At 48.2% G+C, this 14,818-nt stretch overlaps 1 long non-coding RNA gene across 3 annotated transcripts; it reads left to right on the forward strand.

Moving 5' to 3' along the window:
• Nucleotides 1-10,009: 10,009 nt before the first annotated feature.
• LOC141579247 (uncharacterized) lies at nucleotides 10,010-14,483 on the forward strand. 3 transcript variants are annotated; one of them, XR_012510401.1, is made up of 3 exons: nucleotides 10,010-10,290; nucleotides 12,238-13,073; nucleotides 14,146-14,483. It is a non-coding gene; the product is annotated as an uncharacterized LOC141579247 (long non-coding RNA). The 3 variants fall into 3 exon arrangements; XR_012510399.1 differs by having other exon boundaries at nucleotides 14,149-14,481; XR_012510400.1 differs by having other exon boundaries at nucleotides 10,023-10,290; nucleotides 12,931-13,073; nucleotides 14,149-14,467.
• Nucleotides 14,484-14,818: the final 335 nt, after the last annotated feature.

Genomic DNA, 14,818 nt, shown 5'->3' on the forward strand with positions numbered 1-14,818 from the left:
ATGAACATTTCTTATAAACACGCGTCCAGTTCCAGATAGGGCCTCCTTCCTGCCGTGAACATTTATTAGCAGCCTGCCAAGGAATTGGAAGCTGTTTCTCCGAGAGCAGCTCGGGGTGTCTTGGCGTCTGTCCCTGTGCCAGCCCAGAGGTGACTCCGGGTGGGGTGGGGGTGCTGGGGATGGTGGCACCCAGCTCCAGATCCCAGGTCGCCCACCGCCCCCCAGACCTGAGCTCTGTCCCTGCCCCTGAGGGTCCAGGCCAGGCTCCGCCTCCCAGCTGACCCCGCCCACTGCCCTGGCTGCCTGGGGATGAGAGCGAGCAAAGCCACCAGGACGTTGAAACAGCAGGCTGGGGAATCAGGTTCGTTAAGCATCCGATTGTCTTTGCCCTGATCTGTCTTCCTGGGAATTTTGCTTACAATAATTTCATATCGTATTTAAAAAACAAACAAACAAACAACAAACCAAAACCTCTAACTCATCTCAACTGAGGGCTCCTGGCAGACTTCGGTATTTTCATTCAGTACCGGGTGGAAGGCTCTGAATTCTAAACTGGTGTGGAGCAGAATGTATTTATAAAGCAGATGTAAAACGTGGGTGCTTTGCTCCCAGATATGAATGAACTACTTAAAACTCAAAAAAAAAAAAAAATCAGAAACAGAAACCAAATAGCTAGTTGTTTGCTGCTGACTCAGCACGACATAGTATAATCTCACCCTACATTTGAGGGAAAAGTGCTCAAATAAGTATCGGGCATCTGCACATTTTAGGACCTTTTTTCCTCTCGATGCTGCCGCCTTGCTGCTCTCTAGTCTCCCGTTCCCCTGGCCTCCCCCACGCTCACAGTGAAATTTCAATTTAGACTTTTAAAAACTGTTCAAGGAGAGAGAACTTTTCATGCACAAACCATCATGCTTGGCTCTTGTGAAATTTCAGGTGCACTTGATGGAAAGAAAGGCTGCTCAGGAGCCACACGCCCATGTAGCTTTGGAAGGAGGACCCGGAACTCCCCACACGGTGTGAATTGTCTCTTAGTCAGCATCCACCCGCCTGAGTCTCCTGCTCCTCCTGGAGGATGTGCAGACGGGCCAAGAGCGGCTCCATCACCTCCTTGGAGAGGGTGTCACGTTCTGCATCCTCTTCCATCTTTGTTCCTTCACTAGACAGCCATCTGCCCTGCCCTCTCTCCCCAGGCTGGAGGGCAGATTTGAAGACGTTCTCTTTAAGTTTGATCCAGTAGGACCACCTTCTAAACATTTAACACACTTTCACACTTCCTCCAGAAGGGACAGCGATCCATTGTTAGCAAAGTGCTTCCCACAAGTCAGAAAGGGCCAGGGTTCAGGTTCAGATCCATGGGCTTCTCCTAGCAGTGAAGTTGGGTGCCTGAGACCTGAGTAGGTGTCTTCTCCTCTCAAACTGAGAGGACGCTGAGCAGAGGTGACACTGAGCAGAACCAAAGCCTAGGGGTGGGATGTCCTGTCTTGGTGGCTCACTGCTGTTTGACTTCTCTGAACCTCCGTCTCCTCATCTGAGGGAGCGGAGAGTCAGACTCCCTCCTGAGCTGGTTTCAAGGACTGAAATGTCCTCTTCTCTGCTCACCGTTCCTATCCTTCACAATATTGTTGGAAACGACTTAAGTGGGAAATTTACTGCTCATGATGTCTGATGAAACCAGCTAAAGACAACCACACCACCAGGCTCCCCCCGAGGTCCGAGGAGAGACCCAGCACTCCCGCAGGGAGCTCTCACAGGTGGGGCAGCCCCAGCCCGACCTCTTCGGAGACCTCAGTTTGCGTGCTGTAGGAGAAGACCCCGAACCAACCAGCCGTTATGGAACGTCCGCTGTTCCACTTAGCGGCTGCTTCATACAGCCTAGCACAGAAGGAGACCTGAAGTAGTAGCCGGCCTGAAGCCTTCACTTACAGAGAGAGGCAGACCCCGATGCCCAGCAGGCGGGCATGGCTCACCCAAGAGCGTGCAGCTGGTTGGCTCAGGGGCAGGAGGCCATGAGAGGCCGGCCACCTCCCGAGCATCACACAGACCCCAGTCACACTGCTGCGCCGAGGCTGCGCGGGCAGCACCCTGATGGACACGGTACGAGGACAGGCATGCGGGGCACAGGCGCCTTCGTCAGTCAGGAGGCAGAGTGAGGGTTAAGCCCCCGTCCTGCCCGACTCCCTTGCCCACTCTCACCTCCTGGGGCTTCCCAGGCCTCCTGTGTCCGCCCGCCGTCTGCCTGGCTTTTAGGGCTGTTTCAGGACTTGGTTTGGAACATCTTCTGTTCACCGACTGGGAATAAGTGGGGGAAGTCCACGGGAGTGGTTTCCATGGCAACCACACCCTCGCGGAAGGTGTCAGAACTTCCCCCTCCTACTCCTCGTGCGGCAGAAATTCAGAAAGCGGTCGGCATAAAAGCGCATGCTAATTGCCTGACCTGAGTTTGCTGGGGTGGGCAGGAGAGATCCCGGCAGGCAGACCTCCTCGACGCAGGTCCACGGTCCTCCCTGGGAGTGAGTCACTGTCAGAGGATTACAATTGTCTGTTGGAGGCGGCACCAGGTATCAGACAGAGGGTTGGCTGTCTTGCAGGCGACCTCCTGCCTTTGGAGGATGTGGAGTTGTCTTCTGGGACAGCGTCTGGGTCAGCCAGGCAGATGCGGTGAGGTCTCTACCCCCGTGGTGCTGGGGGAGGGGCAGCGTAGCCCTGGTAAGACAGTCGTTAGTGTTAGGCACGGTCCTGAGCCGTCGGTCTCAAGGCCGCTGGGCAGATGGACTTTATGTCATGGGACAGAGGGCTGCCTCCTGTGATGCAGCTCAGATGCGGGAGGAGGGGCTTGAACCATTCTGGGAGCACTTGGACCAGTGGGAGACGAGGCAGGCGAACAAGTCCCTCCGTGTTGCTCCCTGCAGCTGTCACTACTCTGGTTGTGGCTTTTCCGCACCGTCGGTCAGGGGACTCCTCACCTGCCGGCAAGCATGCTCCTGCCAAGCCGTGGTTGGGTAGCTGGGAGGCCCCTGCGAAGCAGGACCAGGGAGACAACACAGCACCCTGTACTCGTTTCCCACTCTAGTTCAAGGTCCTCTTCCTTCTCTCGCCCCTGGGCCTGGAATGTCACCTTTTAGTGAGACACGGCACTCAGGCCCTGCCTTACACCTCTTCTGGGCCGTCCAAGCTAAGACCAGACCCACTGCGCCAGGCGCTGTAACAGGTGGGCTGAACAGGCCAGCATGGGAGGAAGGCCCGCGATCTTGGGAAGCTGGCATCTTAGCCAACGACAGGCTTTCTTGGGTGGACGCAAGCTAGGGTTTATCGCAGCTGATGCAAAGGGGCGGCCGGTTTTAAATGACGGGAGAGAAATTAAGAGATGAAAGAGGGTCGGTGTCTAGTATTTTGACAACCGATTTTCAACATCAAGGAGTAGGGTGCTGTCGTGAGGCGACAGGCGAGGCAGAGGAAGCCAGTCCGGGGGCGGAGACTGCGGGCTCAGTGTGGCCAGGGCAGCTTCGCCAGGGCAAGTTCCCCCCAGTGGGCCTGAACACAGGCTGTCTGAGCGAAGTCAGAGGTTATTTAGAGAGACAGTGGTGGTCTCCCTGCCTCTTCTCCAAGTCCTCCAACAGCACACGTGTGTGGCCGTGCGCGCGCACACACACACGCACTCACACACACACATCCTTGAAGATATGTTCTTCCCCCACAGCATGGTGGCTCGGTCAGCCCCTCACGCCACTCGCTGTCTTCATGGCAACAGCCCTTTGGAGGAAGCTGCCAGGTAGAAGCAGGTGCCTGTTGGATGAAGCCTCAGGGTTCCAGGGTCACCTCCACCCGTGGTGACCAGAGGGTCTTGGATCACTGGGCTTTTATCTGCTGGCACAGGGAGGACCTGCCTTCACCGCCCTCACCAGGAGGCCAGCTTCTCAGCCGTAAGTGACAACCCACAGTGCTCTGGGGCCCCTCCCCCAGGGCATCACTCACCATCGGCACCCAAATCACAGAGTTTCTCTCTGAGAATGCGCGGGGTGGTGGTGGAGAGATGGAACCTCTGTGGTCCCTCCGCTGCTGACACAGATCCGGCCCACAGGGTAGGCCTGGAAACCCTTTAGGCCCCGCCCAGGAGTGCCCTCCTGGGTCGTTACCAGTCAGAGGCGATGTGGACAAGCCGAAACCCAGGCAGGCGGGGCCCTCAGAAATCATTCTTGCTTTACCAATTAGCGTAACTTTGCAGACCCAACAAATCAAGAGGTCAAAATGCTTCCATTGTAAGGTCATAACCTTTTAGGTTGACATTCACTTGGAAGAAACTGCTCGTGTTAGAAATAATTACGGCTGATAATGAATACAATTAAGCATAAAAGAATCTTTATAACTCCGGGCCCATTTGTGCACTTAGCCATCGGCTCATATTTTTGCCTTCACAGATGTTACAATAATGGTGTCAACACTTTTATTTCTTTGTCCATAAGCTGGAAATGATGGCTGTTTCATAAATCGCTAACGTGCTCAGAAGACGGAGGCCCAGCTGCAGAGCACATGAGTTCAGGCTCCTGCCCCTGCCTCATGTTTCACGATGACCTCAGCTTCCTGTGAGGAATGGGAACCGACGCGGGTGAGCACTTGTAAAACCGTTTCTGAGGAGTGGAGTTATGAAGAGGTGCGGCCGTGTCCAACATCTGCTCCATCCATTACACTCACGGAGGAGCCGGGGCCGCGTAGTAGGGCAAGGAGCATCAATAAATTAAAATTCTCCTGTGAGCACGTTTTCTGAGCACTTGCCAATTTGATCCAGGACAAAAAAAAAAAAAAAAAAAAAGGATGCTAAACAAGAGAAAAGAGGTTTTTTTTTTTTTTTTTTTTTTTTTTGCTCACTCACTCTGCCTGAGCTGGCTTGGGCTGCACTGAGTAGAATCTGGTTTTCTTTAGGCGGCTGATGGACTTTCTCAAAATACAGGCATTTTCGTGGCTGCCTGAGCCGGCAAGGGTTCCGTGGCCTCTGGACACCACGTTCATTGTTCCCATGATATATTCTTCATCAAAATACCAGAAGGATGAAAGGAAATAAATAAAGCGTCATTCTAGTCAAGTGCCTAGGTCACAGATGGCATAAATCCTCGAACGATTATTTATTGTACCTGGAATTTAATCCTGTTAATTGTGTTAGCTTGTGTCACCGCAGCAGGAACGCACATTTTGTCAAAATGGACGTAGGTATTAATTAGGAAAGAAAAATACAGAGACATGTAATAGAGTTTTGAGGTTTTTAAGTGGGTTTTTCAGGTTGGTGTTCTAAATAAGCCGTTGAGGTGGGGACGTGCTGCCACCCCATCTCACATCCGTGGTCCCGCCCCTCCACCCATCGGAAGCCGGGACCGGCTCCTTTGCCAGACGGGGGAGTCAGGAAATTGGAAGTGGAATGCTCTATAATCTGGCAGCCTTTCCCCCTGTCCGGTCTGCTTCCCCTCACATCATATATCAGAGACAGTGCAGAATGTTCACAAGCTCACATCATTCCTGGTACCGAGGCCAGGTCTCTGAGTGTGCAGGGGCGGGTGTGCGCCTGGGACAGCAGACTCGGGCAAGGCTGTGTGTGAAGCCAGCAGCAGATGTGGAGCGCGTGGTGTGCACCAGGGATTCAGCGTGTCCCGCGGGGCCACGGCCAAGCTCCCTTCTGGAACGACCAGGGTGACTGGCTGGTCCTTGCTGGGACGTCTAGAGTGGACGGCACAGCTCCCTCCCCTCCTGGGCACATTCGGTGTGCTCGGACCCTAGAGCGCCCATTGCCCGCAAACTACTATCCTTCAGAAAGTACCTATAAAAATCTCTCAGACCTTTTGAGGTCTGAGTTTTTGCCCCATTTATCCCCTAAATAAATGATAGTAGAAAATCACATCTCCCCACCTCAATTTTTCTTACATCTAAAAATGATGTGTGTGATACAGACAGGCAACGACTGAATTCAATCTTTGCATCTCCCTTTAAAAACCCCGATATTAACTTGAGATGATAAATTAGAAAGCTTATTCACATTATGCAAAATTATTTAAAACGTGATGAAGTCGGCTTAAAGGCTATTTTTTTCCTATCCCTAAGAACAAGTGCTGTTTGGGGGAAGGCAAGAGAATAGATTTTAATCTGTTTTCCCTTTGAAATGACCATCTGCAGGCTCCTTCCAGCTACCTGTGCCCTCTGACCGTGGTCCTGGGAGCTGGCTTTATGAGGCAGAGGCCGTTGTCTTGCCACCAGACCACCCGTAAGGCCACTGTTAGCCCACGTGATTTCACAGTCAAATTGGCTTCTTAAGCAAAGTGAATATTCAGTAAATATTTGCATTCAAAGACATTGCTCTTAACCACTGTGCTCAAGTGAGGCTTGTTCATTCAGGCAAACTTAGGGTTGAACCCCCACCCTACCCTTTGCTAGCTGAGTGACCCAGGCCAGCTGTGTGTAACCTCCCCGAGCGTCATGATCTTCATCCTGAAAACGTGGCTGTTTTGAGGGCTGTTGGGGTGGTTGCAGGAATCAGTGCAGAGTCATCAGCAGAGCTCCCGGGACAGAGAGGCGCTGTCTAGTGGTGCTGCTTCTTCCTCTTGTTATTATTAATGTTTTAATTATGAGACAATGAAGGATTTCTTGCCAATTTCCTACTCTCTCATCCAACTGCCTTGGTGTAATTATAGTCAAATCAACCTGTTTCAGATAAAGGCAAAAATGAAACTTAACCTGTGAGGGCTGCGTGCTGCTCCGATTTGGCCTGAGTTACTGTTATGCGTTACTATTAGTCATTCCGAAGTGATTAACGTCTGGTTCATTCACAGCACCCCATTCAATAAGTCGTTACTGAAGTTCTGATGTAAGAGCGAAATCTACAAATACAACGCTTCATGAGGAAAATCGGATAACGGTGGATTAACACATGCGAAAATGTACACGGTGGCTGAATTGGAGTCAATGGCTTCCAAAGTTCTTATTACCCAGAAAAGCACAGGAGGAACCAGAGGCACTCACAGTGTGACTGCACGAGTCCTGACGCTTGTCCACATGAAACTCTGTGCCTCACTGCTCTGACATTCATTAGAATTCCGCACACACATGCCCAAAGAATCAGACACAAAACCGGAAGGGGTCCTTCCACCCCACAGGTCTGTAAGCTCTTGATAGGGCAATATGGATGGATAATTTCTCATAATAATAGTAATAGAGTTGAGCTCTAATAATAGAATTGAAATCTCCAACTATAATTGTGGGTTTTTTTTCACTTCTCCTTTCAGTTGTATCAGTTTTTGTTTACCTATTTTGAAGCTCTGTTATTAAGTGTACAGTTAGTAAAATTATATCTTCTTGATGAAGTTGCCTTCTATTATTACTTAATGCTCATCTTTGTCCTGTGTAACATTCTTTACCAAAGTTTACTTTTCCAATATTAATATAGCCACACTATGCTTATTTTATTTTATTTTTTGATTAGTGTTTCTTGATATTTCTTTTTCCATTCTATTACTTTTAACCTTTATGTTTAGAGAGGGTTTCTTGTAGATAGCATATAGTTAGGTATCACTCTTTTGTTCAATGTGACAATCTCTACCTTTTAATTGGAGTGCATAAACCATTTACATTTAATGTAATTACTGATCTTGTTGAGTTTAAACATACCACTTGGCTATTAGTTTTCTATTTGCCCCACTTATTTTTTGTTTTCCTTTTTATCATTTCCTGTCTTCTTTTCGATTAATTGAATATCTTTAATTATTCCATTTTATCTTCACAATTAGCTTATTTGTTATACCACTTGTGTATTTTTTTACAGGCTGCTCTAGGGTTTGTAATACACATCTTTACCCTATCACCTTCAAACACTGTTACACCACTTCAGGTAGAGTGTACTAATAATCTCATAACCTTCAGCTTTCATTTCCCCTCTCCCATCCCTTGCGCTAATATTGTTATACATTTTTTTCTATGTATGTTATAACCCACAGTATATTTTTACTGTCTTTGCTTTGGACAGTCAAATATCCATTAACAAAATGAAAAATCTTCAAAAATGATTTTATAGTCACCATTTCTTGCCGTCTGGAACTCTGCATGTGTGGGCAGAACTACCTTTCCATCTGGTGTCACACCACTTCTGTCTGAAGAACTCCCTTTAACTTTTTTTTTTATGTGTGATGTAGTTCTGATTATGAATTTCTTAAGTTTTTGTTGTATAAAAATTGTGTTTGGCTTTCCTTTTGGCTATAAAATTCTTGGTTAGCAATTATTTTCCTCTCAGTGCTTTACAAATGTCACTTTATTATTTATTGGCATTCAAAGTTTCAGACATGAAGTCTCTAATATTTCTCACCTTTGTTTCTCTGTAAATACAAGTGCCTTTTTTTTTTCAGCAACCTTCAAGATTTTATCTAGATTTTTTAGTGGTTTGACCATGATGTGTGAAAGTGTGTGTGTGTGTGTGTGTGTGTGTGTTTAATTTGTCTTTCTCAAAGTTCCGTAAGCTTCTTGGTCTGTGACTTGTCTTTCTTTAAATTTGGAAGATGCTTGGTCATTATCTCTTGAAATATTTTTTCTGCCCCATTCCCTTTTTCACCTCCTGCGACTGTATTTGCAAGTGTGTTAGATCATCTGGTATCATCCCATGTGTTTTGAGAGTTCCGTTCTCTTTCTCTCCCCTGCCACCACTTTTTTTCTTTGTTTTTCAGTTCGGATAATTCCTATTTATCTAGCTTCAAATTCACTATTCATTCCTACTTCTCTGTCCAGTCTGTTAATTTGTCAATTGGAGAAATTCTTTACCTCCAATATCATGTTTTCTACTTCTAGCATTTCCATTCGACTCTGTTTTGTAGTCTCCATCACACAGCTGAACTTCTCCCATTTGTTCATGCAAATTTGTTTATTTTCCCACTAGATCCCTAACATATTGATTACAGTTATTTTGAAGCTCCTCCCTGTTATTTCCAACCTTCAGTTCACCTCTGGGTCTGTTTCTGTTGACTGTACTACCTTTTGAACGGTTCTTCCCATCTTGTGTGTGTATGTGTATGTGTGTTGTAATTTTTAGTTGAAGGAAGGACAGTAAGTGTAGAAGAACAGTGGATCCTGAGGTAAAACACCTTTAGGCTCAAAACAGGCATGATTCTTCCTCTATCAAGTCATTATCTTGGGGTGTTGAGTCAATCTAGTCACCAGCTAAGTTGTATATGGGTTTGTTGCTGCTCTGGTTATATTTAATGCTCCACAGTCTTGTTAAGTCCTCCACTGGCTGCGGCAATCTTTTTTCTTGTCTGAATCTTGGCTGTTGCCTGAGGGCTTTTCAGTTTTCCTGTTGTATCTTTAACTTTCAACTGTCCCTACACACACGTCTGTTAACTGGGGATGTCTCTCCTTGATTTACACACCACAGTGTAGACTGCTTTTGCTTATACCTGGTACAAGGCTTAGGGTGAAATGAGGGGGTGATTCTCAACTCTTCTGGCCTAGCCTCAGTCTCAGACAGACTCTGTATTTCTGTATTTTAAGGGTAGGGTTTCCTTAGTGTTTCTATGCCCCATCCCTCACCGTGGGCCGTTATACTTTGCTGTGGAGCTATAAAAGTATCTTTGGTGAGGGAGAGCTTCCTACCAGAAGTAGACTTCAAGGTTCCTGTTTGGGGCAGAGAGAGAGATATTTTGTCTCTACCTCTTCTGTGGAGGCAATAGGGTCTTTGCCTGTGTCCCAGGACTGGAGTATGGGCTTCCTGTTCCTTCCTTAATGGTTTAAGATTTTTCCTTAATATTCTGGAAAGAAAGGCTAGTGCAAATGTGCCAGAGAAGGGGACTCATGTAGGTCTTTTCAATTTCTCCAGTCTTTCTTGTAAGTACCTAGTGGTAGTCCCTGCAAAAAAGCTTGTGAGGGATTGCGGTCTCCCTTTGTGTCTGGGGATTTAAAATTCTCCTCGTAGCCCACACTTGGTCTCTAAGAGTCTGTTAACATTTCAGCTTTTTAATTCTTACTTGCTTTCATGGTGTCTGCCTCTTTTCCCTGTGCACTGCCAGAAGAGAGTGCAACCATGAGTATGTCTTATGTCTCCTAGGAGATACTTGTCACTATTCAGAATTCAGTTTACCTAGTTGCCTGGTGACATCAGCTCAAGGAAATGTAGGATTTGTAGATTATGCCATGCTTTTCTCATTGTTGGGGAGGGAGCAAAGATCTGGTGAGGCTTTCTACATCCTCAATGGACACAGAGCTCCCAGGCAGAAGAAACTGGTGAAGTGACTTCTGAAGCCTTTTCTCAAGCTCTGATGTGGAAGAATGGTAATGACCTGGTCAGGAGACTTGAAGCTGTGCATTCAGAGCATTTCTAACTCATCTTTTCTGTTTCTCCAACTCATCTCCTTCTTTATCGTTCTATTACTATGCTTTCTCTTCTCAGGGTCTTTCTAAAAATGAGAGAACTTTAGTAGAATTGGGGTCACCAGGCAAACAGGCACTAATAAAGGGTGTATTTTTAATAGGTTTCTATGCTGAAAAATTCAAGTTCTCTATTATAAATTCTTTTCAATTATCTTTTATTTTGGCGTGGTACCTGCTTTGTTAGCTACTTTAGGAGAACAAATGTCTGGCTTGGCCTTTGGGAAGATCAGAGAGTTGTCATAAGCTTGCTCTGTGAATATACTAAACACGGTGATCGATTTGCTTATCAAACACATGGTAGTTTTCAATGATGCTATTATCCCAGAAAATAGATGAGTAATGCCGTTACACCAGAGTTGTTGAATAATTATTTGCAGATAATCTGTGTTTCCATCTCTGGAAGACATTATTCTACTCAGAAAAATTCTGGACTACGTAGTACTCACTATTCGTTTAAATTTTTTGCTTTCTTCCTGTTACATTATTTTGACACAGTGGGACAGAAAATACACTATGATAGAAATTCGAATTTGAACTCCCATGAGTAGATGGAGAAGAATTTGGGTTCCCTCAGGGTTGGTGAAGTGGTCCTACCAAACACCCACGTAGTATCATTACTGTTCTTGTTAAGTGAATTTAACTGTGCCTAGTTGTAATAAGCTTATTGAAAATTTGAGAGAAGTTGGGATGGGTTAAAGTTTATAGATAAAAATCTGAATATGTATTTTTTTAATGTAGCAGTTTTGTGTTTCAAGATTTTAATGGCAAAACTATTATTTAAGGACTCAGCGTAGACACACCAATGATGACAACATGGACGGCAGTGTCCAGTCTGGTAGATGAGGTGGTGAGGGTGTCACAGCCCACAGCAGAGCTCGAGGGGAATTCCCTTCAGCCCCTCTCCTTTCCCCAGACCTCACGCCATCATCTTCGCTAGGTAGCTCTTCTGCTCTGGTTCCCCATCCAGGTCAACCTCCCGGGACTGAGAGGTGTCTGTTAGTTACAGGATTCCTCCGCAGCTGGACCGTGGCTCATCCTTACTGATTCTCTTTTCCCTCCTTAGCGTCTGTGGTCTCTCCTCTCTGGCCACCGTTCAAACCATTGCTCTTCCTCATCTGATAGACCCGCTTTCCTTACATCTCAGTTCTCCACACCTTCCTCCATCTTCTGCCAACACAATATTTTAAAACAGCAAATCTGATCACGTTGCCCTTTTACTTAAGTCTTCGGTATTTCCTCCTTGATTACCAGATGAAGTCCAAATTCCTTTTCCTGGCATAAATGCCCCCCTCCCCATAAACTGTCCTCTGGGCATATCCTCAGCCTCTCCTCACCACGAACTCCAGCCTGGCCCTCTACTCCCAGCTGAGGTCCAGCTCAAGGGACCCGGGCTCTTCCACAGCTCGCGGCTCTGGTCCTGCTCCCTCTTGGGCGGCACTCTCTCTTTCTTCTGCTGTGGAATCCCTGCTGCCTTCAGAGACCAACTCCAGCCTTACTTCCTCGGAGAAGCTCCCCCTGTCTTCTCCTGTTTCTCTCTCATCCTCTACCCTCCACCTTCTTTCCTGTGAGCTGCCGAGGTGACCAGTAAGTGCACGTTTTGCCGGCGGCCCACAGAGCTCACCGCATGAATTGGTTTGATGTCCGTCTTGCTTCCTGATGTGTGTAAATGCTTTGCCCCTGTGCAGCTGCAGGTGAGTGAGGTGAGGGACGAGACCTGTGTTTTGCCGCATGGTCATGGTCCTTCATGCCCTGTCCCCTCCTATACAGAATGTTTCTGGGTCACTTCAGTCTTTCCAAGACTTTCACCTGTGCATGACATGCTCACGGATCCCACATTTCTCTCTCCAGATCGCCTCCTCAGAGCCATTCCTGTATTTCCGGAGGCTTCCCAGACAGCTCCACTTGGGGGGATCACGCAGGCACCTTGACTGTCGGCACCCACAGTGAAGCCGCTTTCCCACGCCGGCCCCGGAGATTTTCCTGTGGCTTTGCCTCTGCCCTGATGCCATCACTGCTAACTTCCTGGTGTCACTTAGATCTCTCGGACACCAGCTTTCCGTCTTTCCTGTGAGCCCTTCTCTGCTGTCCACTGGTCACTGAGTCCTGTCCCTCCACCTCTGAAGCCTCCTTCAGACGAATCTGTCCTTCCCTTGCTTAGAGGATTGCATGGCTTCCTGGCAGGTGATCTTGGTCCTGGTCCTCCCACTTCTCAGGCCTCCTCCCAAGCATCCACTAGGACCATCCAAGGTGCGCACAGCCCAGACTCCGCGTGGGGCCCACAAGGGCCGTCACCGGCGGCCACGTGGGGTTTGGGCTTTGTTCCCCACTCCCCTGCGCGGCAGGCCCCGAGCTCCCACCTTGCAGGGCTCTGTCCTGAGCACTTGCTGTGCTGCGTTCCTGTCCCTGCAGCAGCCCCCTCTCCTTCCTCTGCCTCCAAAACTCTGACCTCACATTTAATATCCGTTAAAATATCACCCCGCCCCTCTGAAATCATCCCTGACTTCCCCATCAGAACCAGGGCTTTCCTTCCCTCGGTGCCAGGAAACTTGAGTCTGTGCCTCCGGTGAGAACTGATCACACAGCCTCACACGTTCTCTCGCCGGCCTCGGAGGTGCCTGGGGACCGGACCGTGTCTTGCTCACCTAAGTCCTCTCGGTGCCTTGCACAATGCCTGGAAATCACAGGTACTCAAATATCAGCCCTGGAGTGTGAATGAGAAAGATCAAAGGCCTGGGGGGTGGCTGCCGGGAGGAAAGGGGCTGGCGGTTTAGGAGAGAAGGTGCGGGAACAGATGAGGGCAGAACCCGCGCTGAGGCATTTGTTGATTTGTTTTTGATAAAGAACTTTGGGAGAAGGCATGAAAAAGAAACTTGGACCTTAGCTAGTCACCTTCTTCTATTGTTCCTCTTCCTGGGGGAGGAGCCAAGGTGTATTTAGAAGGGGCCTACAGTTTCTGGGTAAAGCTTAGGATTCTAGGACAAATCAAGAGCTTTTGGCATCGCGTGGATTTTCTTTTCCGCCACGTGGCTTGTCAGTGACAGTCCGCGCGTCCTCAAGGACTCTCGCGGTTCCAAGACTCTGCCAAAGAGTCTCCAGCAAGTCTTTGAAATGGGGGACGGCCCAGACAAGATGTCGCTTTTCAAGGCGCAAAGGACTCCGTACAAGCGGATCTCGTGTAGGCTATTACCCGGGTTCCTGCGACAAGCCCGTCACCAGCGGGTACACTTCATTCAGGGCACAAAGCAGGGTGGAGCGGGGACGGCAAAGAGCCGCCAAGGCAGGCGGTCCAAGTCAGCGGCAGGAGAAGGATCTGAGAAGAATGACATTCTAGTCCTCATTTCTTTTCCTTTCAGGCTTTGTGGCCCCTTTGCAGACACAAAAGCTTTACAGAGAAAAGGCTGGTTGGCAGGGGAGGCAGGCGTCCCGCTTCAGCTCACGTGGCTGCGCGGCTGGCACTTGTCTCTTTTTGAACAAACAAAGCTGAAGGGAACTGAGCCTTCATCTCCCTGTTCTTCCCTCTCCTGGCCTGTCTGCTCCGTCCCCTGAATCGTTCTGGAAAAGGAGCACTTACAAACCCGCCGTGCTGGGCTTGGGGCCTAGGCAGCCCCCACTCTCCCCTGGGCTCCCCCCCCTCAATCCCTGATGTAATGTCTGGCCCCAGCCGTCCTCCCCTTGAAGCAGAGAGAAAGCGGGGTGCGAGGGGTACATTTGGGAAGATGATCTGGGCGTTACTCATAAGGACACGTTTCGTTCCAGCAGCTTTGTCGGATCCACGATCGTGCAGACCTTCAACTGGTTCCTTCGCCTGGAGGATCAAATTTACAGTTCTCTCCTGGCTGCTGCTTATGGTGAGACATTTGGAATCCACGGGCAGACTGAGCCAAGAGGGCAGGAAGTCCGGAATTCTGAGAGGCTGCTGAGCTGTCAGGGGCCAGCCTAGCTAATTTGCTGATGGACAGAACTTGACCCAAATGAATTTCTGTGTAAACAGAATTTATGAAGCGTTTTTGAATAATTCTATTAAATGAAATTCCAGGCCTTTCTTTTCCATTTTATTACATTTTCTGAACACTGTGTACTCCAATCATATTGAAACATTTTGTTTTCAGGCTCCGCAGAAAGTGCTGATGGTTGAACCTCCAAAGAATTGAAGGGTTAGTTCATAAATGAATAAGAAGCCAGCGGCATTTATCCAAAGTTTGTTTAACTATCCTAACCTCACGGGCCTGTAAAAATTCAACTGAAAATCATGGAGAAGAGGTCCTCCCATGAGATCCCTTGGCACTTTCTGCTTCTGCTTGGATCAGAAATACCATGAGAATATCTTTTTTCTTTCTTTCTTTCTTTTTCTTTCTTTTTTTTTTTTTTTCACTTGCAACATTTCAACACCACTAGTTCCATTTGCAGACAGAGAAGAGCAAAGGGGGAA

Source organism: Camelus bactrianus, chromosome 11 (assembly GCF_048773025.1).
Source record: "Camelus bactrianus isolate YW-2024 breed Bactrian camel chromosome 11, ASM4877302v1, whole genome shotgun sequence".
NCBI lineage: Eukaryota > Metazoa > Chordata > Mammalia > Artiodactyla > Camelidae > Camelus > Camelus bactrianus.